General features: G+C 36.1%; 1 protein-coding gene across 9 annotated transcripts in view; it reads left to right on the top strand.

Moving 5' to 3' along the window:
• HIVEP2 (HIVEP zinc finger 2) overlaps positions 1-26,675 on the top strand; it is a 180,581-nt gene that overhangs the window by 88,222 nt on the left and 65,684 nt on the right. For all 9 annotated transcript variants that reach the window (XM_016119569.2, XM_016119566.2, XM_016119567.2 and 6 more), the window contains one exon: positions 13,086-13,197. The gene's annotated coding sequence lies outside the window, so the exon portion shown is untranslated. The remainder of the gene's footprint in view (positions 1-13,085; positions 13,198-26,675) is intronic.

The raw sequence follows: 26,675 nt of genomic DNA, 5'->3' as shown, positions 1-26,675 counted from the left end.
CCAAACCCATCCATTTTAGTCTTACTTTATCGTAATAAACACTTTTCAGTGCCAAAGTAAATCAGGACAATGATCTGGGTAAAAGAATACTCTTGAGTTGTATAAGAAAGATTTCAATTTCGTTGCCACATTTAGAGCATTCCTCCATTGTTGTATACGAAACTTTATTGCCATGTGGGTCGGTCAGTAATCAGGGATGGTTCACTTTCTTCGGTTTGGTACTGGTGGTCCATTTGTCAGATCAAAATCACGAGTGGAACCGAAACTTGAGTGCGAATAGCTGCAGGATTCTCGTATTTCTTCAACTCCAGCATCTGTTTTATGTTGCCACTATGTGCATGTTCGCAGGAGCATCGGTTTAGAGTCAGACTCACTGGATTAAAAACAAAACAAAATGAAACGTTGAAGCCCTAACTGTGAGGCCATGGACAAGTTCCTTAAACATTTTGGGCTTCAAGTCCGCTGTAGGGAATAATAGTACCTGCCTCATAAAGATTTAATGAGAAAATACACATAACTCACTTAGCACATTGCTGGAACACAAGGACTCAGTAAGTGTTGATTTTGTTGTTGTTGTTTTTTTAATCATTCTATGTGGTGATTGTTTCAGACTCCTTTACTATTTCTAGATATTTCATTTTCTTAATGTTTTCAGTAGTAAACCCAAACTTTTAAGCTTCCTTTTTATGGGATTCAGAGTAGTCTAAACAGAGTCCAAGTTGCCCAAACTATCTGCTATCTCTTATGATGAAATTAGATAATACTTGTGTGCGTATGAAAGAACCACAACCCTAAGTCTTGCCAGACTGAAGGAAGATGGAAGTCAAATCTCATTGCCAGGATTTATTTCAGGCCTGGTAAAGATGCTTCGCCTTGGTATTTTCTCCCTCTCATCTCTTATTTAAACCAAGAAAGTTGGAAAACTATGAATTAAACTTGTAAAAGAAGTACAGAAGTGTTTCTATTATTTTTATATTTTTCAGAAACTGATTTTGTAAATCATTTTCTCAGTTCTAAAATGGCTCCTTTTTCCTGAATTTTTTTCATCACATGAATAAACCTGGGTTTTCAGTTATAATCACACATCACAAACTTTCACACTATGACACCAACATTTTTCACTTGGTGTAATTTTATGTTTACTCTTTTCGGTTCAGGTATTTCCGCGTCACGTAGTAGCTTTCAGGGTGAGAACCACTGTTGGGCCTGACCCCAGCCCGAGCAGGGTGAGTTAGTCATTAGGTGCTGAGATTGTGAGAGGTGGGTGGATTCTTTCAGGGTGCCTCTTCGGAAGTCCTCCTGTGTCCTCCCCGGTAACTCGTTTGCCAGGTTGGAACCAAATAAAATGTTTAAAAGTTTCTGAAACAGGGTAGTTTGTGCGGCCTTTTTGTCATGGGTACTTTCTTTCATCTTGCACAATTTAAATTGGGTCTTGCTATTTCCCAACGGAAGTTGTTGTTATTGCATTGATTTAAAATCTCTTTTAAAATAAGGATTTAAATAGATGATCTGTAAAGTTTTGTTCAGCTTGAGAATTCTCTAACCAATGTTTATCTTTGCCTTTAAGAGTTTTACTTTAAAGATTTTTCCAGTTTTGTGTGATTTCTTACTGATTCCTTTTTTGGATCCTCGAATCAATAAATTAATATTTGTGATTAGTTAATTGTTGAGAATTTGAAATTTTGTTTTAACACAGTCAAGTCATAATTATGTTTCTCTTTTGGCATTTATAAAAACAAGAAATATATTTCCAAAAGTCATTTCTTATTGAACAGATTTTATAAATACATGAATAAAAATTCCATCTTTCTTTTTTAATACTAGCAAACTTCACATGGATTCGTAGTTTTGATGTATTTTATAGTCTTATACTGGCTTGGTAGTCTTTTATGAGAAACAACAAACAAAACATCCTGTTTTTATAATATCCAGCACAAATCCCAGTGGAATTATTACAGAAATAGCTAAGGTTCTTCCTATATCAGTTAGCAGTTTCTTTTATTTCCATTATTTAATGTTTCTCTTCAAAGTCTTAGCAGTGTGACTAAAACAAAATTGATTTGTGTCCTCAGGCACTGAAGTCCTGCTAAGTGTTAATTGTCCAAGGTTTTTATAAATAGTTTGAAGATAACTGAAGAAAATGTAGGGCCTGACCCACTACCATTGCAATGGTGACCACTGTAAATTGAAAATATTTGTAAAACTCTTGTCTTTTTTTTTTTTTTGCTTTCATTTCATGTTTTCATCTTTTTGAAACTTTGCAGGATTACTTGTAAGTTTTCATTAATGTTAACATAAATGAAATGGAATAGAAAATGTCTCTTTTAAGAGTTGTGATCTGACTTTAGGACTGGTGAAAGAGCCAGGATAATGATTCAGAAGCTGAAAATAACTCTACATTTTATGCAATCAAGTAGACCTCTGTCCCTTGGCCTTCCCCACAATGGATTAGCAAGGCGCTGGCAGTTATTCCACCCCCAGCATGCCACTATAGATGACACGCTGGGCTGGGACAAAGTGCTGTCTAAATGGGCCATGTTGCTGCCAGAAGGATAACCCTGATGCGCAGGGTGGATTAGAGTTAAGTGACCTCAACTGATATTCATTTCCCCTGAAAGGAAGGAAAACTCACAGGGCCCTCTGTGTTCCAACGAGCATTTTCGCAGCGTGAGTTCTCATGATGGCACCCAGTCCCCTCCCAGGGGCCTAAGCGTGCTGTGTCTCCCTTTGAGGCTTGCCTCCTGTAAGTGCTCCAGGACACTCACAGCATTTATCCTGGTCCTTAGGAATCACATTTTTAGACCGTGGAAGGGGGAGTGATTGCTTAATTTTTTTTTTAAATCTCTTTACAGATTTTAGTTTGTGTTCTGTGTATATTTATGTGACAGATAAAGGGAGGAAGGTAAAAGATGATTCTTGAACTAACTTCATTTCTGTCGAGCAAGTGGGTAAACTTCTCTGGGTAGAACCTCTTAGGTCCAAGAGCTGAGTCATCCTTGTGAGTGAGAGTTTGATGCCTCTTCTCAAATTCTTATTACCCAAAATGAGACTATGTACTGTGTCCTGTCAAATAAATAAAACTGTCAGGTTATAATTAAAGTGCGATGCTTCTCTAATTAATCAGAATTGATGGGAAATATCTGGGAGGATATTAGCAATGGAACAACGACGTTTGCATTTAAATGATCTTAATTACCCCTTCGACTCAATGCCCAATTAAGATGAACTGGAGAATGTCACATCTCACTTAGCTGTATTGTTTTAGACAGTGGTTTGAGCTGAAAAGGACCGGAGGGCATTAACTTGCATAGTGTGCTGTCTGCTTTTGCAGACAGAAGGTTTGGGAATGTATATTCTTTTCTTCTCTCTCTCTCTCTCTCTTTTTTTTTTTTTTTTCCTTCAAAGGAAATTAAATCAGAGCCCCAACGGGAGAGGGTAGAACCTCTGAGCAGACCTCCCCAGTGCTTGGAATGTACAGACCCTGCCACAGCCCAGGGTGCTGCTGTCCTAAGGCAACACACTCCCCTGCTGCTCTCTGCGTCTTTGGCTGCTCACCAGCCTCCCAGGGCCTCCGGCTTTGATGTGAGGAGCAGGCTGTCCTCTGGCCAGGCTGTTGTTGCCCTGGCCTGGGCTTCACTCACCAGAATGCCAGGAGGGATGTCCTGTCTCACCGTATACATTTCTATAGCCCAAGTCCTTGTCAGATGTTTCTAACACGCCCACAGCAGAGGGAGCCTGCCTTTATGTCAGCCACAAGTGGCTGCCCCCAGCCACTCAGCTTTGCTTTTTTTTGCTGGCTTTTGGTGCCCCTTGTCCAGGGGGAGGGCCTCTCTGCCTGGGGGAAGACACCAGGTCTGCCAGGTCGGCTCTCAGTCTGAAGGGCCTCCTTGGCAGAGCTCAGGGGAACTGACCCAGCTCGTTGAACGGCTTCCTCTGGAGACGCTGCATTGACCTTCATTTGATCTAAGCCTGGCAGCTCAGTTAGTGAGGATGATAATTCTGGCTCGGCCAGTCTTTCTTAACTGAACCTATTTCCACCATGGTTCCAGGCTTATAGTTAAAATCTGTGCTGTTGCAAATTCAACTCTTAATAAAAGCAGGTGGACACATAAACACAGAGGATGATAGTGATAGATACTAGGGAAGAAAAAGTGAAACTATGCCTTATAACTAACCAAAAGTCTAGACTCAGACCAGAGAGGGGTGAGAAGAGAGAGAATTTCTCATGGATGAACTATCTCCAGAAGGGCCAATTTAATTCCAGTAGAAATTGCCTCAGTAGGCTGAAAGTAGCCCATATCTTGCTCGTGTTTAGATGGCCCAGTACCTTGCACTGTGTGTGCACTGTTGTCTGCATAGGTTTAGTAATAATAGCATATCCCACAGAGGGGGAGTTTCTTCTAGTAAAACCCATTCCCCAACCATTTCTTATTTCATTGCGTTAAGTGTCATAACATCCCAAGGGTTTTTTTGTTTGTTAGTTTCCATAAAGCAAATTCTTTCTCTAATGTGGCAGCCTAGTATGAAAAAGATTATTAGCTCTTTTCTGTGATAGATTGGGAAGTACAGCCTGCACGATCCCATGACCTAGTTAGGGGAGGACACCTGAAAGGGTTCCGAATAGAAAAGGGAAGTCATTTGTAGAAGACAAACTTCGCTGTCTTTTTTTTAGGGCACGCCCGTTTGCATTCTTTTTTTGTGCTTTTCAGCCATTCATGGGTAACAGTTTAGCATCCTCAATATTAATACCTTTTTCTTGTTATTTATGAGTCTTTATATGTGTGTCATGTGTATATTAGATTGAGGAGAAGTAGGTAACTTCATTGTTGTGTCCTGAATACTAGGGCCTTATTTTAATACAGCTCTAGTGATGCAGGTATCTTATAACATTTGAGTCTAGATGCTTTGAAATTGCAGAGGTTTGCCACAATCCATTGCCTAAATTCCATCTTCCAGCAAACACTGGGAGTTTTTGTAGGGCGAGGAGGGACAGTAGCTGTGGTTAAACCACAGTCATGCAACTTAACATTAATATGAAATGTAATATCTGCAGGTATTCCGTCTGTCATTTCTTACTGCTTAACAGTAAGTTCATGAAGTTGGTGGTTGCAAAGTCTAAATTGGAGCTCGGTGAGATTGTTGACCTGACCTAGGGATGCTAAAATGTGTTGTTTCTCTTTCAGATGCTTGCTTTCTCTCCTGTAGCTTACAGGTACTCTCATCTCCCTGTAATTTTTTTTTTTTCAGTAAAAGATGTTTAGAGATTGAATTTTCATGTTTATATTGACCTTTGTGATCCTCTGTCCTTTTTCTGTTAAAGCCATTGGACAATATATATAACATATGGTGGGTTGACAGGAAAAACTCTCTAAGGAGATTAAAACAAAAACCTAGGGCATAATTCATTAATAATTTCATTCTGTTTCTGGATGTATTTTCTTCCCATCGTCAGCCAGTGTGGGAAGAATACTGTGGAACTGAGGGTGTCATGTGGGTATGTGCCATCCAAAAGTATCTTATAGAAGAAAAAATTGTTTTTTTTTATCATAAAAGTAAGATTCAAATACTAAATAATAGGAGATTATCAAGTCTACTTTAACGAAGTTATAGTCTAATGCTGTTAAAATTGTTACTTGTTATAGACATATATGTCAAGCAAAGGCATACATATGCATAAATACATGCAAAGATGGTAATTTTTTGCTACCAGATTTACACCTAAAATGTCATTAATAACTCAGTTGCTGTTCCCAGTGGAGAAAATTTGTGTAAGACTAAGGTAAGACTACTCATTTCTTCACGGACCTGGAACAGCATTATAATCCCCAAATCTACAAATTTTAAACGAGGTCGGAAGTTCCCTTCACCTGGTTAAAAGTGAATTCCGCCTTAAAGTTTCAAATGATAATATCTACAACCGCAAAGCAAATGGGCTGTAGTTTTCGCTTATTGGAGCTCTGGTTGCTTCCTTCTAGAGCTGCCTTTTCTGGTCCCCTGCTCTCTCTCTGTTTGCGTCCCCCACAACCTGGGGCCTGATCAAATTCCACTTGCTCTATAAAGTCATTTGCCACTGTTCTAGCCCGTACTGTTCTCAATTCCTGTTATTCTTAGGGCCATTACCACACAGTTTAGCATTTCGCACTTACGTTTTTAAAATATTTTTTATGTATTTGCTCAAGGCTTATGTTATTATGCACTTTATTATCTCCTGTAACAACTAGGTCACTGTTGGGTGTCTGTCTGCCTTGCCAATGTTCTTAATTGGTTGATGGTTATTTCTGTTGTCTGGCTATCAGAAAAAAAACATTGTTATGGACTAGAGCCTTGTTTCTCAAAGTGTGGACCTCAGCCCAATATGTCAACATCACCTGGGTGCTTTAACAGTCTGCACCTTATCCAGGCCTGTAAAATTATAATCAACATTTTAACAAACTCCTCTGGTGACTCACATGTAAAGTTTTCACAGCCCTGTTGAGGAAGGCTCTTTTTCCTGGGAGGAGCAAAGACCTCATGAACCTTCAACTTTCCCTGTATGCCACTATCTTAGTGACTAGAGGGTCTGGTTGAAACAGAGTGAACCTGCCACTGTTACGGTAACAATGGGGTTGTGAATGCAGTCCTAAGCTAACATAGTCTTAAGGAAGACCAGGATAAGAAAAGGCTTAAAAGTGGCCACGGGGCCCTGTTTAAGTAATTTGGACGGACTGTGCCTATATTCTGCAGCAGATCCAAATAATTAAAATCCCTTAATCCCTTTAAATGACCTCTTTTAAAATTCTCAAACCGAGGAACAAAACAGTATGATTTCCTTTTCCTTAGTTACCTTTTTTTTTTTTTCCCACCCCACATGAAGTGCTTACACACCCACTCGACTTGCTATTTTGAACTCTGGGAAAGAAAATTTGTGGGCATCTTGCAGTTTTTCAGGAAACAGGCGTAGATTAAATATTTGCCACATTTTCTACGTGTTTCTTCAGGAAAGTGGAGAAGCACATCACTCATGCTTTAACTCAACTTGGCACATAGTGTGACTTTCAAAGTGTGGATGGAAAACAGCTCCTGTCTTTATTTGCCCAACTTCATACCGATATTCACGGGTTTCTCCCCTGCCCCTCCCCCATTCTTTCTATTTGTCTTTCTCTTCCCTTTCACCATAGTGTCTGGAATTATTGATGTGAAGCATAGGTTTTATAAAATATAAGATTCCCATGAGTACCGAGGTTTGTTAAATCAAGGATAACACATGGATTTAATTAACATGTACAATAATACGTAGTCTAATTCTCAGTCAAATTTTAGTTTAAAATATTTTTTCTTATAATTTTAAGTCATTTACATCTCTCTTTTGTTTTATTTCTCTCTGAATCCAAACCTATTTCATAGTTAACAAAAATAAGAGATGGTGGTCGGGATAGATGGAAACGGGAAGAGTCCTAGGTAACCTCAGCCGTTCAGCTTTGCTTCAAACGAATGAACTCAGGGATTCGTCTTGTAACTATACTAAGAAAATAAACTGGTTGCTCAGGATATTATTTTGTGGTTGAGTCATTCACATACAGTTTAATCTCACTTTTGTTGAGGCAATTAAGATGTTTTATTACAGATAAGATTTAAAATACTTGTCTTCTATTTAATCGGTGTTCACCTGCATGTAAAGGATATTATTCAGGACCTTGTGAGGAATGAATGTAATTTAGTTGCTAGCCTTAAAGAATGAAGTATTTCCAAGTAAGAAATGGAAATGAGGAAAGACGCAGAATCAGAAGACTTGTAGAATATAAATTTTTATTGAATATAAAAATTAAAATATAATAAAAGTAGAGATAACATACTATGTTTTTTAACATGAGAAAACAAAATATTAAAAAGAGGCTTATATGTGTGATCAACACAATTTTATTCAAATTCCGAATTGAATTATTTTGGTATGGTTGAATATGGAAGGAAGGTAATATAGTTAATCAGATACTGTAATCTAGGGAAAATGGGTGAGAAATTTGCAAGTATACATGTATATACAAGGAAATATCAAAGAATGTTTGAAAAAAGGAACAAGGAGTAGCATCTAGCCCTAGTGTGGATTCAAAAATATTATAAAGCAGCTGTGATTAAGACTGCCTAACAGAGGCTCACCATGTTTATATTATAATGCGCATGAAAACTGTGCGACACAATGCCATCTGAATAAACATTCCATTTTAAATATGTCGATCAATGTAACAAAATGAGCAACCCAGAAATGGACCCATTACAATACAATATGCACATAAAATATAGCAAACTTAGTAAATAGTATTGTGGATAACTCGATATTTGTCATAAATGTTTAAATATTTACCTAGATCCAAATATATGCCAGATATATTAAATGTTTAAATATTTAAAAATAAACTCAGAGGAATTTGTAGAAAAATTTATATATACAGTCTATTAAGAGCTCTTTTAAATGCATAAGAAAAATAGGACCAAAATGTAGCCAAATTATACGAATAATTTCATTAAAGATGAAAGACAACAAAATTATTTTTAAAAAGGAGAGTAATTATGGTCACCACTATGATAAAAAAAAAAAAAAAAGCAACCCCGAAATACCATTTTATATTAAATAAACAAATATTTAATCACATACAATGATGAGGAAGTTTGGTGAAAATAGAATGCTCATTTATTGCTGGTAGCTTTATAGGTAATTCTAGTTCTTGACATCAATTTGGCTATAAATATGAAATCCATAAAAATATCCATGCGCTTTGATGTAATTGTGTTTCAGTTAATATTTTGAGGAAAAAATAATATATCTAGTGTTAAAATAAGTGAGAAGATCTGAAATGTTCCCACATATAGGAATGATTAAGGAAATGACTAAGTATGCTAACTCTGTGGAATATTATATGGCTAGTAAAAATAAGAGCTGTGTGAAATAATGGAAATATAGAATGTGTTTATGAAGTGTTAAAGAAAAATTTTAGGATGAGTAATTATATGTGTTGGTGAGAACATCTGTGTGAAAATATGCTTACACAAGGGTAAATAAATATTAGATTAAAATTTTTAAAAAGGAAATAATTGCATTCGGGTGGTGGGGTTTAAGGGTGTTTTTCTGGTTGAAAATGGCTTCAATGTTGTTATGTATTTATAAGGAAAAATATATAAATATCCAAGTGAGACGGCTGTACTAACTTTGGCCATTAGGGTACTGTGTTTCCAAATGTTATGTTGGAGCTCTGCCAAAATATGCCAAGATGTCTTGGGTGTATAACAGCCTCAAGATATTCTGTCCCCTTATTCTTCTTGGCCTGCTTTTTACTAGGTTTTCGAATAAGTGAATTGATTGTAACCTTAGTGAAGAGGGTGATGTGGAGACTGTGGCATTTGCAGGTCTATTTTCACTCAATTTGCCTTCATTTCCTTCCCATCCTAAACTGAGAAGCATCTTTAGCTTCATTGGTGCTCAGTAAACTCCTGCTAAATGAAATCGAACTTTTACCTATGGGAGGCAAAGCAGCTCTATGATAAAAGGAGAATATAGTGCACTAGTAGTCAGGAAACCTGATTTATATTTGCGTGACCTTAGTCAAGGAACCATGACCTTCTGGGCCTCAGTAAAAGAAAAGTGTTTGATGACCACTAAGAATTAGTCCAGAGCTATTAAAACACTAACATTCGCAAGCTTACTTCAGGGTGCTGTTTGCTACCATAAAGGGCTGATTTACTGGGTTCCCTGCTGCAACAGCACCCATGCCAAAGTACTCACAGAGCGTCCTGATTAACCCAAGGAGCATGGTTCCTATATACTGCATGAGGTAAACCCTTTGGCTAGAGAAAGGTACTCAAATCCACTGTCGTAGGTTCATCTGGTTTCTTATACTCAAATAACTGAAATAGACCAAACGATGACAAACATGATCAAATAACACCTAATGATAATTTTTTAGACTATGTAACTGACTGAAATACAAAGTTCAGATGTACTTAGATTTTCTCATGGAGCCAAACTACCACTGAGTGATGTGTTCTTTTTGTTTTTGTTTTGTTTTGTTTTGTTTTGTTTTGTTTTGTTTTGTTTTGTTTTGTTTTGTTTTGTTTTGTTTCCTAGTGTGGTGAGGCAGATGATAAAAGGAAATTGAAGGTAAGGGAGTTTAGACTCAACTGCTTTCATCAGATTACAACATCATTTTAGGTATTGTACTACAGTGTGGTATAGAAATTGAAGGGAACCTATGATCATATCTCAGGTGTCACTGTTCACTTCTAAGAAAATGAGCATTTCTAAAGAATGTTGTATTGTGGTTTGTACACATGAGGCTTACCTGTTAAACAGATAACAGATGTGTATCTTCTGTGCTAATGAGGGGCAGCCATTTAACTGAATCACCCATACAGGTGACTAATACTTTTTGTACTTTCTACTTTGGAAATTTGATATGAGGCGCACTGACAAATTCCTAGGTAATTTGAAATCACTGATGATTTAGATAACCACAATTAGATTGAAACTAGAGTATATTTGCTATATTATAGGTGAAAAACCTTTTAAAATACTGGCTTAATGACTGGCTACACCCAAGTAATTTAAATCCTCTGAGGCAAGAACTACATATTTTCAGAAAACAGTATTCAACCTAAGAAATGAACAAGAATAGAAAGAGAGATGGTAGATGTAGACTTTTACACAGGTTAACTTCATGTTATATACTGAAAAATTAGTCATAAAGTATCCTTTTTAAACACGTATTTTTCAGTTATAGTCGATATACAATATTATATGAGTTCAGGTGTACAATCTAGTGATTAGACATTTATGTACCTTATGAAGTGGTTGCCATAAGTCTACTACCCAACTGGCACAATACATAGTTATTACAGTATTATTGAGTATGTTCCTTATGCTGCACTTTATATTTTTGTGGCTGTTTTTATAACTAGTGATTTGCATCTCTTATTTTTTTTTTACCTTTTTTGCCTCTTTCCCCCAATAGTAACCATCAAAATGTTATCTGTATCTACAAGTTCGTTTCTGTTTTGTTTACTTTGTTTTTTAGATTCCATGTATAAGTGAAATCATATGGTGTTCGTCTTTCTCTGTCTGACTTATTTCACTTAGCATAATACCTCAATACCATGTTGCACGTGGCAAGATTTTGTTCTTTTAATGCCTAAGTAACATTTCATTGTATGTATGTACCACATCTTCTTTATCCATTCATCTATCGATGGACACCTGGGTTGCTTCCATATCTTGGCTATTATAAATAAGACTGCAGTGAACATAGGGGCTCATATCTTTTTGAATTAATATTTTCTGTATCTTCGATTAGATACCCAGAAGAGAAATTGCTAGGTCACATGGTGAATCTATTTTTAATTTTTTGATGAACCTCCATACTATTTTCCATGGTGGCTGCACCAGTTTACAATCCCACTAATAGTGCACAAGGGTTCTCTTTAGTGAGAAAGGATTCTCAAGAATCTTCAAGTTCATTCTGTGTCATAAGTTCTCTTGCTCTTTCTTGGAAAGTGACTTACCCAAAGATAAGTTATTAAACAGTATATTAGCACGAAACCATCATGGCAAGAATTCAGAGAAGAAATGATGAAGCTAGCTACCAAATATTATTTGAAAGAGCCTTTGCGATTCTTTCATAAAAGGCCTAGGAAAGTATAAAAATATTTTCACAGCTCTGGATGTTCAAATGTGAAAAATAAGTGTGTTGTATCATTTTGCAATTCATTGTTTAGGTGCTTATATTTGTTGATTCAATAACATTTAAAATAACCAAACTGTTTGACATTTGTCTTGTCATATTTATGGCAAAGACCCTAGAATAATAATTAAAACTATTTATCTCTGTGAATAAGTAAGTCTTTTGAGACCATATCCAAATGGGTTTCCTAGATAATTGTTTCTTGAATAGCAGTAAGACTAGAATCCAGGCATAGGTTATCTTGGAAATGAAGACCTATTTCCCACAAAGACTGTGGATTTCTACTTAGTATGTATAATTATTACTATTTGTCTTCTCTATTTTTTTAGGCATCTATCTTCCAATAGTGGAACTATTGCAACTTTTTTTTTTAACTGAAATAACTACCAGTTAATTTTTTAGTATGTGTAGTGGCATTGGCGGAGTAACAGTATGTGGCTAATTTCAAATTGTATAATAAAAAAATCACATTTTTATGATGTTGAAGTAGGTTTTCGAGTTTTCGCGTGAATATAGCTGTGTTTGATGTCCTGAGACTTTAAAACATACAGAATCTATCCTGGGGGTTCCTGATTTGGCAGTAGCTGGAAGCTGTCCAATTTTCTGTCTCACTCTTCTGGTCAACCTCCTAGCATCCCATTTATTTTAGGCTCTCCCCATTTGACATATAGCTTGCTGTCTCTCAAACTTTCTCTTGGAGCTAGATAGACATTTAATATCTAAGCTTTGGAAAAGGTGCATCTACTGGTAAAATGAGTAGAATTAACTGATAATATTTATAATCCATAATTAAACTGTTTCTGGGACTTCAGTAGAGTATAAACCCTCTGAAGGAGATAAGATATAACATTGTAAGGATGATTTGGAAATTCATGCTAGTGGGTTGTCTCCAAATGATCTATCTGGATATTTAGTTCATATTCTTTAGCAGAGATTGCATGTAGCTAGGGATAATGGCTTCAAGGAACTGCAGCCTACACATTTTCATTGCATCAGTAAATTAATTAGATTCAATGCGTTGAATTCCAAAGCAGTCAGTTGCATCTTTCCCTCATGTCTAATTTTACATATCCTAACTGACATCATGTAGTCATCATTTCCATGTGCCAATCAGTACTGAAAATAAACTCTTTTGCTCTCACACTTTGTCGTGGTAGTTTATTGTTTTCTCTATGCTTGAACATTCATTTTACCCCAAACTGGAAACTTTAATTTAGCTGGCAGATGCTCTTATTGTTTTATAGTTTTAAGTAGCCTGGTAACTTAAGAGAAGTGAGATAATTATCTTGATTTGATTTATGTGTTATGAATGTATAGCTCATATAATGCTGCTCTGGTTTAAACACTACTCTTTGTTGTTTTTTTTTCTTTCCTCATTAGGTGGAGTCTTTGAATTTTTTTAAAAGACGATAGTAATCAGATCTACTTGAAAAATTAAGCGAATTGATTTGGTCGGAACTGTTTTACCAATTCTTTAACATTCAGCTGCTGGGTAAGTTAAGTCAAATATTTTCTATGTGGTTTGATTTCAAAAATATGGGAAAGATATCTCAAGCAAAATATTAAGCTTTATGTGAAATTTTGACAGTAATGATTTGAGGCTTTCAAAACCAGTGAAAGATATCTGGGTTGCTATCTAAATGAACCTGTTTGTAAGCTTTTTACTGTATGTCTGGAAATACAAAAAGATTAGAAAATGTCAGTTATAGTTTGAAACCAAATCCTTTTATTTACTACTTGAATGATTATTTGCTCATTGTAATCTTGAGATACTGTGAGAATATCAGATTTTACTGTTAGATATTTATGTGTAATTGTGCTGTTTTGTATCAGATTCACATTTAAGGTATAATGAACTTTTTGAGTAAATCAGAAACTCTTCATATTTTAGTTTATTCTCATTTTACAGAAATCTTGGTTTTGCGATCAGAATAGATATCTTAAGGACTTAGACAATTTGGCTTTCTTGTTGCACTATTACTGCAGAAAACCCTTGAGGTAGAGAACTCTAAACCAGGAGGAATTTAGGCTTTTAGAAAATTATTGGTGCTGCCAAGACAGAATTTAGTGGGAACAGGACTTTGGCTACTGTTAAAATGTCAGCATAGTAAAACCTGCTCTGTCAAACAGATTTTTGGCATCAGAAGTTTAAATGATACTGATTTTAAGGTTTGGTAATTTTTTTTTTTTAATCCAGGCACACTCTTGCTTTAATTTACCCTTTACACAGTAACAGAAAATTTGGGGGGAAAAATTTGTATGCCTAGTCTAAGTCACAAGATTTGAATTTCTGAAATACTAAATCCTATTCTTATATCTAAATTATGCAGCTTGTTACTCAATTTTCCTCTGAATAAACTGGAGCTATTTTAAAACCTGACAAATGATAAAGAATGAGAGGAAAGTGTCTAATCATTTGGGGAGTCAACTTCGAAACCAAACGAGCAGCATCTGCTTTACCTGTGGACATCTTAAGACCTGATGAGGTCAGGTGGTTTTTCAAAGAGTCAGTCGTATGCTATATGCAATGCTAACAACTGCCTTTGCTTTGTCCAAAATAATCTCCCTTGAGGCTACTGCCCAAGAATGTGATTTATTAATGTAGACTTTGAGCATTCAGTGAGTGTGGAAATATCAAGTGTGGAAACCCCAGGTTCTTTTCATTTTTGCCAGTAAGTTTCATGGCCCAATATTCATTTGTGACCAATAATTTCCATTGTTACGGGCACGTGATGCCATTCGGAAAGATTTTTGGATACTTAAAGGGATATAAGGCTGGTAGGTGAAAAACCCATCAGGAAGAGAGATGTCGAAAAGAGTTTCAAAAGCAAAGCCTTAGTTTCTTCAATAGCTATAAGAGATGTTAGAAGATGAACATTGACATTCTGAGCCACTAACTTAAATGTCTTTGCCACATTTGACTTTCCATCTACTCACAAGGCAGGTTTTGACAGTTATTCCCAAAGTTCCCTACAGTGTCACAGTTACATTTTCATTGGCAGGACCTCATTTGAATTATATTTAGGAGACTGTTCCATGAGTGCCTCTTGCCTGGACATTGAGTGCAGCTGGCCTTTTTTTGCTTATCACACTTTGAGTTCTGGAAGCCTTTGGTTAAGTCAGCTCTTTGGGGTCATTGTGTCTTAAAATAATTATTTCTTTGAATTAAATAAAGATGTTATTTAATTCATAAGGTTATTAGACTCCTGGCAGGTAGTCGGGACTCTAACTAGTAGTAATTTTGATGATAGTGATTGATAGTAGTAAAGGTCACACTGTTTAAATGTGACACTAATTATATTTTCTTAATCATGTGACTGATTCTTTAACCTATCATCTGTGATATCATCTGTTGAGATGAATACATTTTCTCAACTAAACCAAATATAAAGGAAACACTTCATAAGAAATGGGTAAGATTTTTTTCATGATATGTGTGCCTTGTGCAATCAGCAACCTCTCTTCCACTTTATCTGTGAACCTGGCCTTGTCCATTGGCACAAGTGAAAACATTTTTTATATATAATAAGTTAAAATAATTTGTCCAGTTTTCCCCACTCCAAATTGGTAGTAAATAGAAAATAGTGTGCCAGATAAAAAAGGAAAACCCTCACCATTAAAACAATACTTTTTGTAAAGGTAGTAAATACAAATTATTTTATCTTTATGATAACGTGACTTTTCATGTCCTACCATCGTACTTCAGGTAACCAGTGCTTTTGACTTGTTTTAACCTTATTCATTTAAAGGATATTAGCTGGACTATGGACTTCTAAGCATATGCACAGATTTATATGCTCTCATTGTATTGGAGGTGATTATTTAAGAATTATGTAAGTGATATTTCTTTAAGCTGAGGAAAGGTAAGAAGGAAGGTGAAAACTATTAACATTCATTGGGTGTGTTCTGCAGAGTAAGAATCTGTGATATAGCTACTTAATCTTTTAAAAGTAAAATAAAAATCCCACATTTATGTGAGGAAATCAGGTTTCAGAGCACTAATTTGCTGAAAATTACATGATTACGATAAGTAATTTTTGGAGTCAGGAGTTATCGAAATCTTACTTTAAATTAGGCAGTCTTAAATATGTCATTTTATTTTTTGTGGAAATTGCTGTATTTTGTGATTTCCCAGACTTGTTCATCTGTCCATCTGCTCCTTTCTCTTCCGATATGCATTTGTATGTTTTTTTTTTTTTTTTTGGTCACTACTTACATCAATATGAAAAGTAAAAGTGAGGAAAGTTTTTAATCCTTTCTTTTTAGACCTATATTAGAAGGTCTTATAAACATTTGATAAGCTTGCGGATAAGATCTGCTGTCTTTTCTCTTATATAGAGTCATTTTTGTAGTTTATTAGATGTATGTAGTTCTGTTTGGGTCCTCTGTATTTTAAGGTAACTGATTATTACCAAACTGATGTGAAGCCTATAGATTCTTATGCTCTAATTAAAAGGACTATGATATGTTTCCCATTACAGTTTGTGTGAGTTGAAGCCTCTTACTGTAATGGTTTTGTTTTTTCAAAATTATTTTCGTACCCTCTTCTATAAAATGTAACTGTTCCTGCTTTTTCAAGCATTTCGCTTGGCTGGACCTTGATTCATTCATACATTCGATACTTTATCCATTTATGTTATCATTCTTTCAGCAGGCGTTAATTAAACCAGTGGTATAAGCAACGCGCACTTTATTCCACGAGCTTTCTGTTGTCATCTGAAAAACTGACTGTGGTTTGCTTTTATATCATTTCATAGTATCCTCTTCTGCCTATCTTTTTTTGTCTCCTTACTTTAGCTTTCAGTGTAGAATAGCTGTGCGGGGGTGGATATCTCTTACTTGCCACACAAAACCTACACAGTGGGACTTAAGTAATCATATGCCCTGTTTCTATGATGACCTGAATTACCATTTGGGTAATACTTTACAGTCTGCAAATAGCTCCCATGTTTTATTATCTCTCTTAAGGCAATAACTGTTATGTAGATATTACTCATATTTTGTTTTATGTATGAAGAAATGGAAGCTTAGGGGCTTACAAGTGAGTGATTTGTTCAAAGTCAGAGTACTGGTGAATCACAGAACCAGAATTCAGCCCTAGTTCTCCCAACTTCAGACCGCATGTCATTCAGAAGTCATATTAGAGGTTGGGGAAACAATCAGATCTCATAATTTTGAGCATTTTGGAGGCAGCGCACCTTTTCCTTGATGATATTAACTATTAAGTTCGCCCTGCTTTGAGAATCTCATAAACTCCAAGTAACATCTTGATAAATCAAGAATGCCCTTTAGAATTCTGATTCCCTCGGAAGTTATAGTTTTCATCATATATTACTAAATTGGATATTAGATAAAGTCACTCACTTAGAGATTTTGATGTTTTATCTCTTTCTCTCTGAATCCTTTCAACACTTTACATTTCTCTGACGTCACTTTTTGTTTGTACTTTTGTGCTTATGCTTTAAAGTAAAGTGACTTTTGTGAGGTTTTCATCTCACACACTACACTGTAAACTGCCTGAGGGCAAAGATTATGTCCATTTTATTGGTGTCCTCTTCAACCTTGAAAATGGTGACTGAAAAAAGTGGTAGATATTCAATAAATATTTGTTGAATATAATAAAAATATTTGTTGTGAGTTTTCTTTTACAACTTATTTGGGGATTGCAAATTAATACCTGGGCACAGATTTAATTTTAATTATATTAGTGAGATGAATCAGCAAGTCTGATACTTATTAGATATCCAGAGCAGAGCCATAAGAGCAAACTTAGGTGCTCTTTTAAGTGATCATTTGAATGCAAAAAATTCTTCTTAAAATACAACAGTCCCCATACTCTCCACAAAACAAAATAAAAATCCCTGCATCCCCCTTACAAAAATTGTCCTTGTCCTTTATTGTCCTCATCTTGACTGTGGAAACAAAAACAATTGACCTCTGAAAAGACTGAATGAGATCAAGTAAAACATGGCCTCTGAATGTGAAGGCTTCCTGGGAGATACAGGTGTAGGTCTAATGTGGATGTGCAGTGCAGCTGTCTTTGACTTCAGCACTAAGAGTATACATTTCTTATGGCCTGTGGTGGTGGGAAGCCCGTGAACATTCTTGAGCAGAGGAGTTATGTAATCAGAGCTGCACTTAAGGAACATGGATCCTGCCGGGTTGTGTTGGAGGGCGTAGGGGTGGAGGTGAGGGTGGGGTGAGTGGGCGCCAGAGTTCCTGAAAGCACAGAAGCCTTTTAGGAGGCACTTAGATTAATTCACAGAGGAGCTGTCACCTCGTGTTGCGCCCTTTACCTCTCCTCCCACACTTACATCACAGATGAAAGCGCTGTTTAGTGAACACTTGGATCCCATCTTCAGGGAATTCTTTCTGACTTAACTTCCTCCAGCTGGTTCCTTACTTAGTTCCTCACATCTCAGGTTTTGCATCATGGCACTCTTGTGGCTACTTTCTGCTCAGATTGTTTTCCTGAGGACTCTCCTAATACTTCTGTGGGTCACTGCCTCTGATGATTGTCCCTAGATTCCATATACATGAGGGTACAGTGCCTAGACTTGCCCTTTGGGAGTTTACCAGTTAGTCCCAGACAACCTTTTGATCTCCTGGCTTTGTGCAGTGGGACATCAGTCAGGGACTGAGGGCCTGAATTGGAGGGGTGGCAGTTGGATAGAAAGCACACGGGCAATATGAGGGAGAGTGTCAGAAGCCAATTTAGGGACGGTCTGCTTGGGTAGAAGAGATCGTGTGTGTGTGTGTGTGTGTGTGTGTGTGTGTGCACACGCGCGCACACACATATACACGTGCGAGTACTTATGTGTGCATTTCTGGGGGTGGGAGCTGGGGGAAGCTGGCCTTGAACCTAAGAGTTTGAATATTATTTTAATTGAAAAAGGGAAATAGAGAAGCTTGTTTGGATATTAGAATGGTGAATGTGATTGTATACCAGTTGAGTCTGAGATAAAAGTGGATAAAAATACATACTTTTCTTCTTCCAAAAGAGTTTATAGTTGGAAGCAGGAATTCACTGGAAGACGTGAGCCTTCTTCCTCTTTTTTTTTTGCTGTTCTTCCGGCTCCTTAAATATTCCCCAAAAGTTTAGGATGGTTTTAGGCTTTTCTCAACCTTACCCTGCCAAAATCCCCCACAAAGTCATCTCCTCAGGAACATGTGTACTTGTCAGAGTACTCACAACAGCCAGAAGTGTGCCTTCCTGCCTCCTAAAATAAAAACACACTGGCAAAATAGCTCTCTTTTCCTTTTGAGAAGCACGATCATTGTCATCTTACGACTTGCTGAAATAGTACAACACAGGAACAGTTTTTGGTAAGCTGGAAAATCTCAGGAATGCACAAACACTTGTACTTCTTTGCTATGATGTGTTGAATTGAGGCTGTTTAGTTCACGGGGGGCGGGGTGATTTTTACTTGAGCACTAACATTGAAAAAATGTATAAGTCATTGAATTCTAAAGTTATTCTCCCAATTGGTGGTATTTCTAACAGCATCCTAAGGTTCTTAAATTTGATGGTAGCAGTGAGTTGGTTGGTCCCACAGTAATCTACCCCCATTCCCATCCACCAAGGAGTTTTTGAATTTTAGAAGAGATATTCTTGATTAAATCAGCTTAAGAGCATGTAATGGTCCTGTAATTATCATTTGTCATTACCTGTGTATTAATGATTAAAGCAAACATTTAATAACTATAGGGCAGTAAATATATTTTAGTTCTTGAGCCATAAAAAGATTTCCATTAACAGAATGTTTTGTTCACAAATAAATTATTCATTGACTGTAGCAGAGCTTGATTCTGTCATCAGCCTTAAGCGGAAATTTCGAGAACACCAGTCATCACAGATGCCAACACTAAGTTGGCTTGAGCCTACATTTTTCTTACATGGAACCTGAGCGTTTTTGGCTATTTGCAAAAGCTTTATTTAGTTCAGTTGAATTTGGTGAATATTTATGGCCTCTCTGCCATATGAAATTTAGTGTTCCAGAGGTTGAAGGAATACAATGATAAGTCTGCATTTTAGCCTTCAAGTTGCTTATAAACCTAAAAGAGGGATAATACTAGTGTATATCGGACTTGTAGGTAAAAAATCTAAGGAGCATCCTCAGAAACGTATAAATAAAATGTTGCAAATTCAGAGGAAAAAGAAATCATATGTATTTTTTTGTGGTAATATGAGAGAAAGGAGTTGGGCATCAGGAAGTGTTTCCTGAGGAAGACTTTAAAGACGGACACGCTTTTGACAGGTGGACAGAATTACAGCCATGTAAGCAAAGAGATGAGATGGCTAATGTGGTTGTCATCATGGAACGAAAAGTATCATGGTGTGTTTGGAGCAAAGCATTGGAAGGTGAAGAGGAAACATGAAAGAAGAGGCAAGAAAAATACTGAGAGACGACGGGCCTTGATTGTGTAATTAACACATCAATTAGTGAGACATTTGACAACCATAAACCATTTTTGAGCTCAGGAGTAACATCACTGGATTATATTTTGAAATATACCTCACCTTACCTTACAGACAAGAGGTAAAAAACAAACAAACAAACAAACAAACAAAAACACCTGGAGGTAGACAAATTTAGAAGCTATTGGGATAGTCTCCCTGAGAGGTAATAACATTTTGAACTACTCTGGTTATCATAGGAATACAAAGGAGGGCACAGATGGCAGAGACAATGCCATTAAGTCATCTGTAGATTTTGGTGTGTGCTTGACGACATGAGGGGTGGGAAGCAGGAAGGAGTGAAAAATTCCATTCAACGATTTTAGAATCCAGCAAACATTTATGGAAAACAGCTGTGTGCAGGACATGGTGCTTTGTGCTAGAGGTGTGTACTAAGAGAAGTGAGAATGGTCCTGTTTCTAAGTAGCTGAAAATTTAGTAGGGGATATAAAATATTTACTCAATTAACTAAAATCCCAAGCAGATCATGATCAGTGCAATAATAGGAGTAGAGCAAAGGTTATGAGAACACAAGGAGAGAAGGCTTACATCTGACACTGGAAAAGTGGAGAAGCATATAGGGGAGATGACCTTCAACTTCAAAAATCAGATAGAGGATCGCAAAGTATTTGAGCTGTCAGAAGTGTAACTGGAACACCCAGAGAGGCAAGTATCAACGTGAAGAGGAAAGAAACTTTATAGAGAGAAGAGGTCTTACTTACTGTCCACTTTATGTCAGAGCCTGAGCTGGGAGCTCTGGATTTAAGGGAGATATCTTCAACAGTGTAAAATACTACAGAGTTATCACCAATATTAGAATCTACAAAAAGATTGCTCTATGTTACAATCGAAGATTATGGGATGGCTTTTGAAGAGGTTTCAGTAGGGTTGGGAATGGAAACCTTCTAAAGGTTATTACTTATCTTAAAGATATAATTAAACTGCATCAGGGAGAGAAAAGGCTGAGCTTTCCTCAGTGATTTCCCCTTAATGGGTCAAGTTTATATAAGCCTCAGTAGATCTCAGTGTTTTGACTGGTCTTACAGATATCAACTGGAGAATGTGTTAGTTCTGAGAAGTCTTTGCAAACTTAAAAATATTGCGTAATTGTTAGATTCGCAGATTATTTTTCTCACAAGTAAAAGATTTCAACACTTATTACCAGCTTCCCTCTTCCTCCCTGCTTCCTCCTTCCTCCTTCCCACTCCTCGTTAAGCATCCAGCTGCTGATGCTGCGCACATTTGCCACGCCCTTGGCTCAGAGTCAGGGAAGTCCTCGGGCTCTCCTTGGCTCTTTTCCCACGTGGAGGGAGATTTCCATGCAGAACAATCCAAGGAAGTGCATGTACACACACACACGGAGTTCTTTTCCTGTCCTCAAGGATATTTATGTGCCAATAAATAGACATATGGTCATATAGAGGCACATTGTGTCACATTTACGCTGAGGAAACAGGGCAGGGATGTCATAATCTAGCAGGAGTCTATAGGGATATTATTGACAATTTAATATTTAGGAATAATAATAGAACTTAGAGAAAAATTTAATAATTGCTTTGTTAAGATGAATAGTATATTACTATAGAATGTAAAGGGGTGAGATTTATATCATGATTATGTTTAGTTGATTTGCGTTGGGTGTGTGGTTTTTTAAAATCAATTATTATTGCAAACCGAGGAAATAAAAGAACTTTCGCAGAGGCACCCATATTATTACAAAGAGAGATTTAAAATTATAACAAACCACCCTGTAATTTAAAAGGAATAAAAGAACATTTTTAAAAAGTAGTAGAATGGAGGAAGAAGTGATTGCTCCTTCACCCCACAAATACAAAATAGTCCATGGGCGTTGTACTTGTGAGTGTGTTTATGATCATTCATTCATTCATTCATTTATTCATTTATTCATTCAACTATTCACTCGATCACTCAATAAACATTTACTGATTTTCTGTTGCGTTTCAAGCTGGGGTTTGGAAAATACAGCTGAGTAGAGAAAAAAACATGCAGCACTTTAAATAAAATACATTTTTTCTTATAGGAAACTGGTCAATATAAGTCAGTCTGTTTCAAAGCTTAACGAAAGTATGTTTCTGAGGTGAGTGTTATACACTACTGTTTTTACCCCTCAGAGCTATTCCTTGCCGTTATGAACCCTAAAATGTGTTTAACCTGCTAGGATACAGGAATCTAGTTATTAGATTAATGGTAGTGGAACTCCTCAGAATTTCTAAAAAATTGCCATACGTTCTCATCAGATTTTACATATTACAGCACTGGGATTCCTTTTCCTTAAGAATTGAATTGATGAGATGTTTTATCAAGCTGCCTTTCCACTGTCTTATCAGAAGCCTTGAGATAGATAGGGTCAGTATGTTTACTTGTGTGTACGTGTAAATAGCCTTAACATCTACAGGAGAATTCCCCAAATGTAGGGATGTCTTCTACCTTTGGAAGCCCTGTCAAGATTTTTTCAACCAGCAATCAAGCTCAGAAGAGGGGGGCCCTTGAGACTGAGTTAGGCCTACGGCCCAGTAAATATGAGAGTATTACATTATGTCAGCCAGCCAGGTAATACTTTCTCATTTTATTCTTTTTTATTTATTATCTCTCCTTGCCTCATTTTAATAATTTGTTCCTACTGGTAACTGTTGCTGATAGGTTTGTATCTTGGAGGATTTATTCTCTTTTAATTTCAGCTTGGTTATGCTTGTGAGAAAACAAGACCTTCATCCTCTCCAACCCCCAATTTGCTTTGCAGCACACATTCAAGAATATTAGGGTCAGGTGTAACATGCCACCATGTTTACCTCTATATCCAGAAATTCAAATTGAACTCATAAACCTGTAGGGCCTCTGTCATAGAACTCTTAATCTTGAGTTCCTTTGTTTCCAAAGCGAATCGAAACTACATGTGCATGATACATGCATAAATGCAATAATTTTCATTATGTCAGATAGAAATTATGAGTGTTTGGAATTGAACGTATTAATATACATTTTGTAGCATTACTAAAATTTTTGAATTAAACTATATGTTTACTTGGAAATTTATTGTGTATTTTTTAAAAATATTCTAACTCAAATTTGGAAGTATTATTTGACAAAGATAATATGTTTATGTGGATTATTTTTAACTTTAGAAAAAAATTAATTATTTTGCTTTACTATTATTTTCTAAATGGTATGTATTTGTGCCTATATTACCATTGAAAGCATATATACACTTTGTACACGGTGTATATATACACAGGTATACCTTGTGTCCGTGGCCTTGAAGGACAGGAAAAGAACTGGTCTGATGTGTGTATCTAGATCATTCATTCATTCACTCATTCATTCATTTATTCAGAATAGGGATGGAAGGATAATGACTAATGACTTGTATCTTCCATTCTGATAAAAGCTGAATTGACTAAATGTTATTAACTGGAAAGTATAGTATTACTGGAGTGGGACTAAACAACATATGGAAACTTAAGCTTATCGTAAGTGGATGGAAAATTGCTCTCAGGTCAGGAAATATATTACAGCATCATTTTGATAAATTACTCAGTAATTAGTGAATTATCAAATTCTCTTTGATCATTATTATGTCAAAGGGATACACTCCTTTCAAAATATCTAGAATAATATGTGTGCCTTTAAAGTTTAAGTGTTGTGAACTTTTACCAGCTGGCAGCAACAGGAGCTGAAATACTTTGGTTAGTTATCAACAAATTTTCTACTAGTTTCAGTAAAAATAGAGCTATTCAGAGTCCTCCTATAAGTTTTTGTTCTTAAGTTACTTAAACATAATATCTTATGGACATTTCTTCTAAGATGGAGTGTGGCATTTTATTTTAAAGAGATAGTTTCAGATATTGAAAAGGAATGTCTAAATCAGATATTTTAAATTTGTATTATTGTGAGCAGCATGTTTGATCTTTACCACACATGGGATATACGATCGGTTCACTTAGTATTTTGCCGAGACTATGGAGGTGAGCCAGTGGTTGAATAGAGTCATTTATTTCAAGATATTTGTTACTTTATTTTAAAATATTTATTGCTAGAATTATAATCATCTATTATTTTTAATGCGCCCATGCATATGTTTTATGCATTGGGAATTTTGATTAAAAAATTGAATTGAAATAAATTAATTCCATTTTAAGGTTGGCACTGTGAATTGTTCCTCAGCACAGATGCAGTTAGCTAACATTTTCTAAAAGACATTTAAAACATCTTTTTACTCATAGTAACGTTATTACTTAACCCTTTTTAGAAAAAAAAAAAGCGCAGCTCGCTACCCGTGTTTATTGAACATCACAGGTAGAAATGCTACATTTTCTAGGATTTCACATTTTTAGCTATCGAACAACTAAAAACAGAATGCCATAAATAGAATGATGTCATTTGTTTCCAAAGACTACCAATAGACTAGAGCAATGCAAATATAATAATAAAGGTGAGATATTTTGTGGCAAACTTTGGAGGTATGATTAGGACTGTAACCCGTGAATTATCTTGGAGTAAACTCTGCAGCCGCAAGTGCTCTCAAGGCAAACGGGAGATTTAAACTCTCTTTTACATATCTTTGAGAATTAAGTTTGGAAATGTTCTATGCGGTTTCCGTTATGTCTGTAATAACTAGACATGCTTGAGTTTAAACATTTAGTAATGTATAAAATAATTTACAAGAAGGATGTCTCTTGATAACTCATCGATGTCTAAGTTTTATCTTCTAATATCAAAACCTTAATAGGTGATTTCGGAATAGAATAATACCAGTATTACATGGTAACACATAAATATTATGTGGGGGTAGTTAACTCTGGTGGGGAGCGTGCAATGATTAACTGGAAAGGTCATCGATTGAAATGTCAGGAAACCACAGAGATTCTTGCTCTGGATCTCATAGAATAGCTCATAGATCTTGGGCAAGTAACTCAACCCTCCCTGATCTCACCACAAACCTCTTAATTTGGGGGATATATAGAGATTTCTGTATATATCTGCAAAACCTTTAAAATTCTTTCTCTGTTTAAAACTTGAAATTCAAGACTCTACACAGATCTTTAAACCAAAATCGATATGGATGATTGTAGGAGTCAGTCCCTTAATCCAGATGTCTAGGAAACGTCATTCCTCTAAACCTCTGAGTATAGAGGGATACTGGCATTCGAAACATGCAGTATGCTCATGTAATTATTGCAAAAACGTTGCTACACAATTTATCCTCCAAGTTTAAGATCTAGATAATGAACAAAAATGTCAAAGTGTGCTTTTCGAAGTCTGCTTCGTTCTCTTTGGCCTTCGCTGCCATTCTTCCCCCTCATAGGCCTTAATTTTAATTAGTCTGACAGGAAGAGGTACAAGGGGTGTAGAGATGGCAAAGCGTGTGGCAGCTAAAGAGCCTTGGAGGCAAGGAGAACACAGAGTAAAGATGAAAGAGGGATGAAAATCAAGTACATGGTTCTGTCTATAGGTGCGGAATTTATTTGGCTCAAAGTGCAGAACACCTCTTCTATCACTTCTAGTATCTGTTATCACTCACTGATATTTAGCTATGGTTTTCTGTCTGGCTGAGATGGGACAAAGGATTACAAGGATAGGCAATGGAGGGCACAACTGTTCTCTTCCCAGCTCCTTGATTTATCTGAGCCATCGTGTTACATGGCAGCAAGGGTATCTGCAACAAACTTGGTGAGATTCATGAGACTGGAAGCAAAATCTTTAGTGAAATAGTTTTCATGACAGTCTTGAAGGAGAACTGGTTGGAAGCCAAGCTTGGTTTGAGCCTTGAAAACACACATTTTGGGACTTAGCTATTGCTGCTAGTTTTTGTGGGGCCCCCGGGGCAAGAGTTCAAGTAGAGGCCCACGTACGCTCTTCTTCATTGGATCAGTGATAAATTCTTTATTTGTAAAGAATATGAGGTTGCAGGGATTTCTTGATAAGAATAATTTTCTGGCTCATTTTTATTGTTTTGAATGGTAATTAAATCTTCATTAAATAAAGATTCCGTCATGTCCTGTAGTGAATTTTATATGGGTCATGCTGGACAAAAGTCTGCTTATTTTCTTTGTTTCCAGCTTTAAACATTTAAGCAGACTGGCTGATTTTAGATTTTCTATTGCTTTTTTTCTTGGCTTTATATGTTTCTGAACTCCAAAAAGAGAAGCTACATATATTAAGATCTCGACTTGTACTCTTTCTCAGTGACCCGAGGGAATTAAAAGTAAATTGTAATTGTATCAAAAGCATACAAAATGTCAATCTATTTTTATCAGCAATATAAATTAGAGTAAATGTTCTATATAATTTCTGTCATGTCTGTTTTAACTAGAATTTTTTTTAAAAATTTAAAAATGAAATTATTTTCAAGAAGCCATTTTTCTTATTAAATATCCAGAATTACATGTTGAAGTTAAAAGGCACATTTTCATTATAATGAACATATGAAGCATTTTAAATCCAAAATTATTTAAACTTTTAAATATATTTGTTGAAAATTGTATTGTCTTCTT

The sequence above is a fragment of the Rousettus aegyptiacus genome, unplaced genomic scaffold, assembly GCF_014176215.1.
Source record: "Rousettus aegyptiacus isolate mRouAeg1 unplaced genomic scaffold, mRouAeg1.p scaffold_m13_p_1, whole genome shotgun sequence".
NCBI lineage: Eukaryota > Metazoa > Chordata > Mammalia > Chiroptera > Pteropodidae > Rousettus > Rousettus aegyptiacus.
The sequence above is the reverse complement of the archived record's forward strand: the minus strand, read 5'-3'. Positions and strand labels throughout refer to the sequence as shown.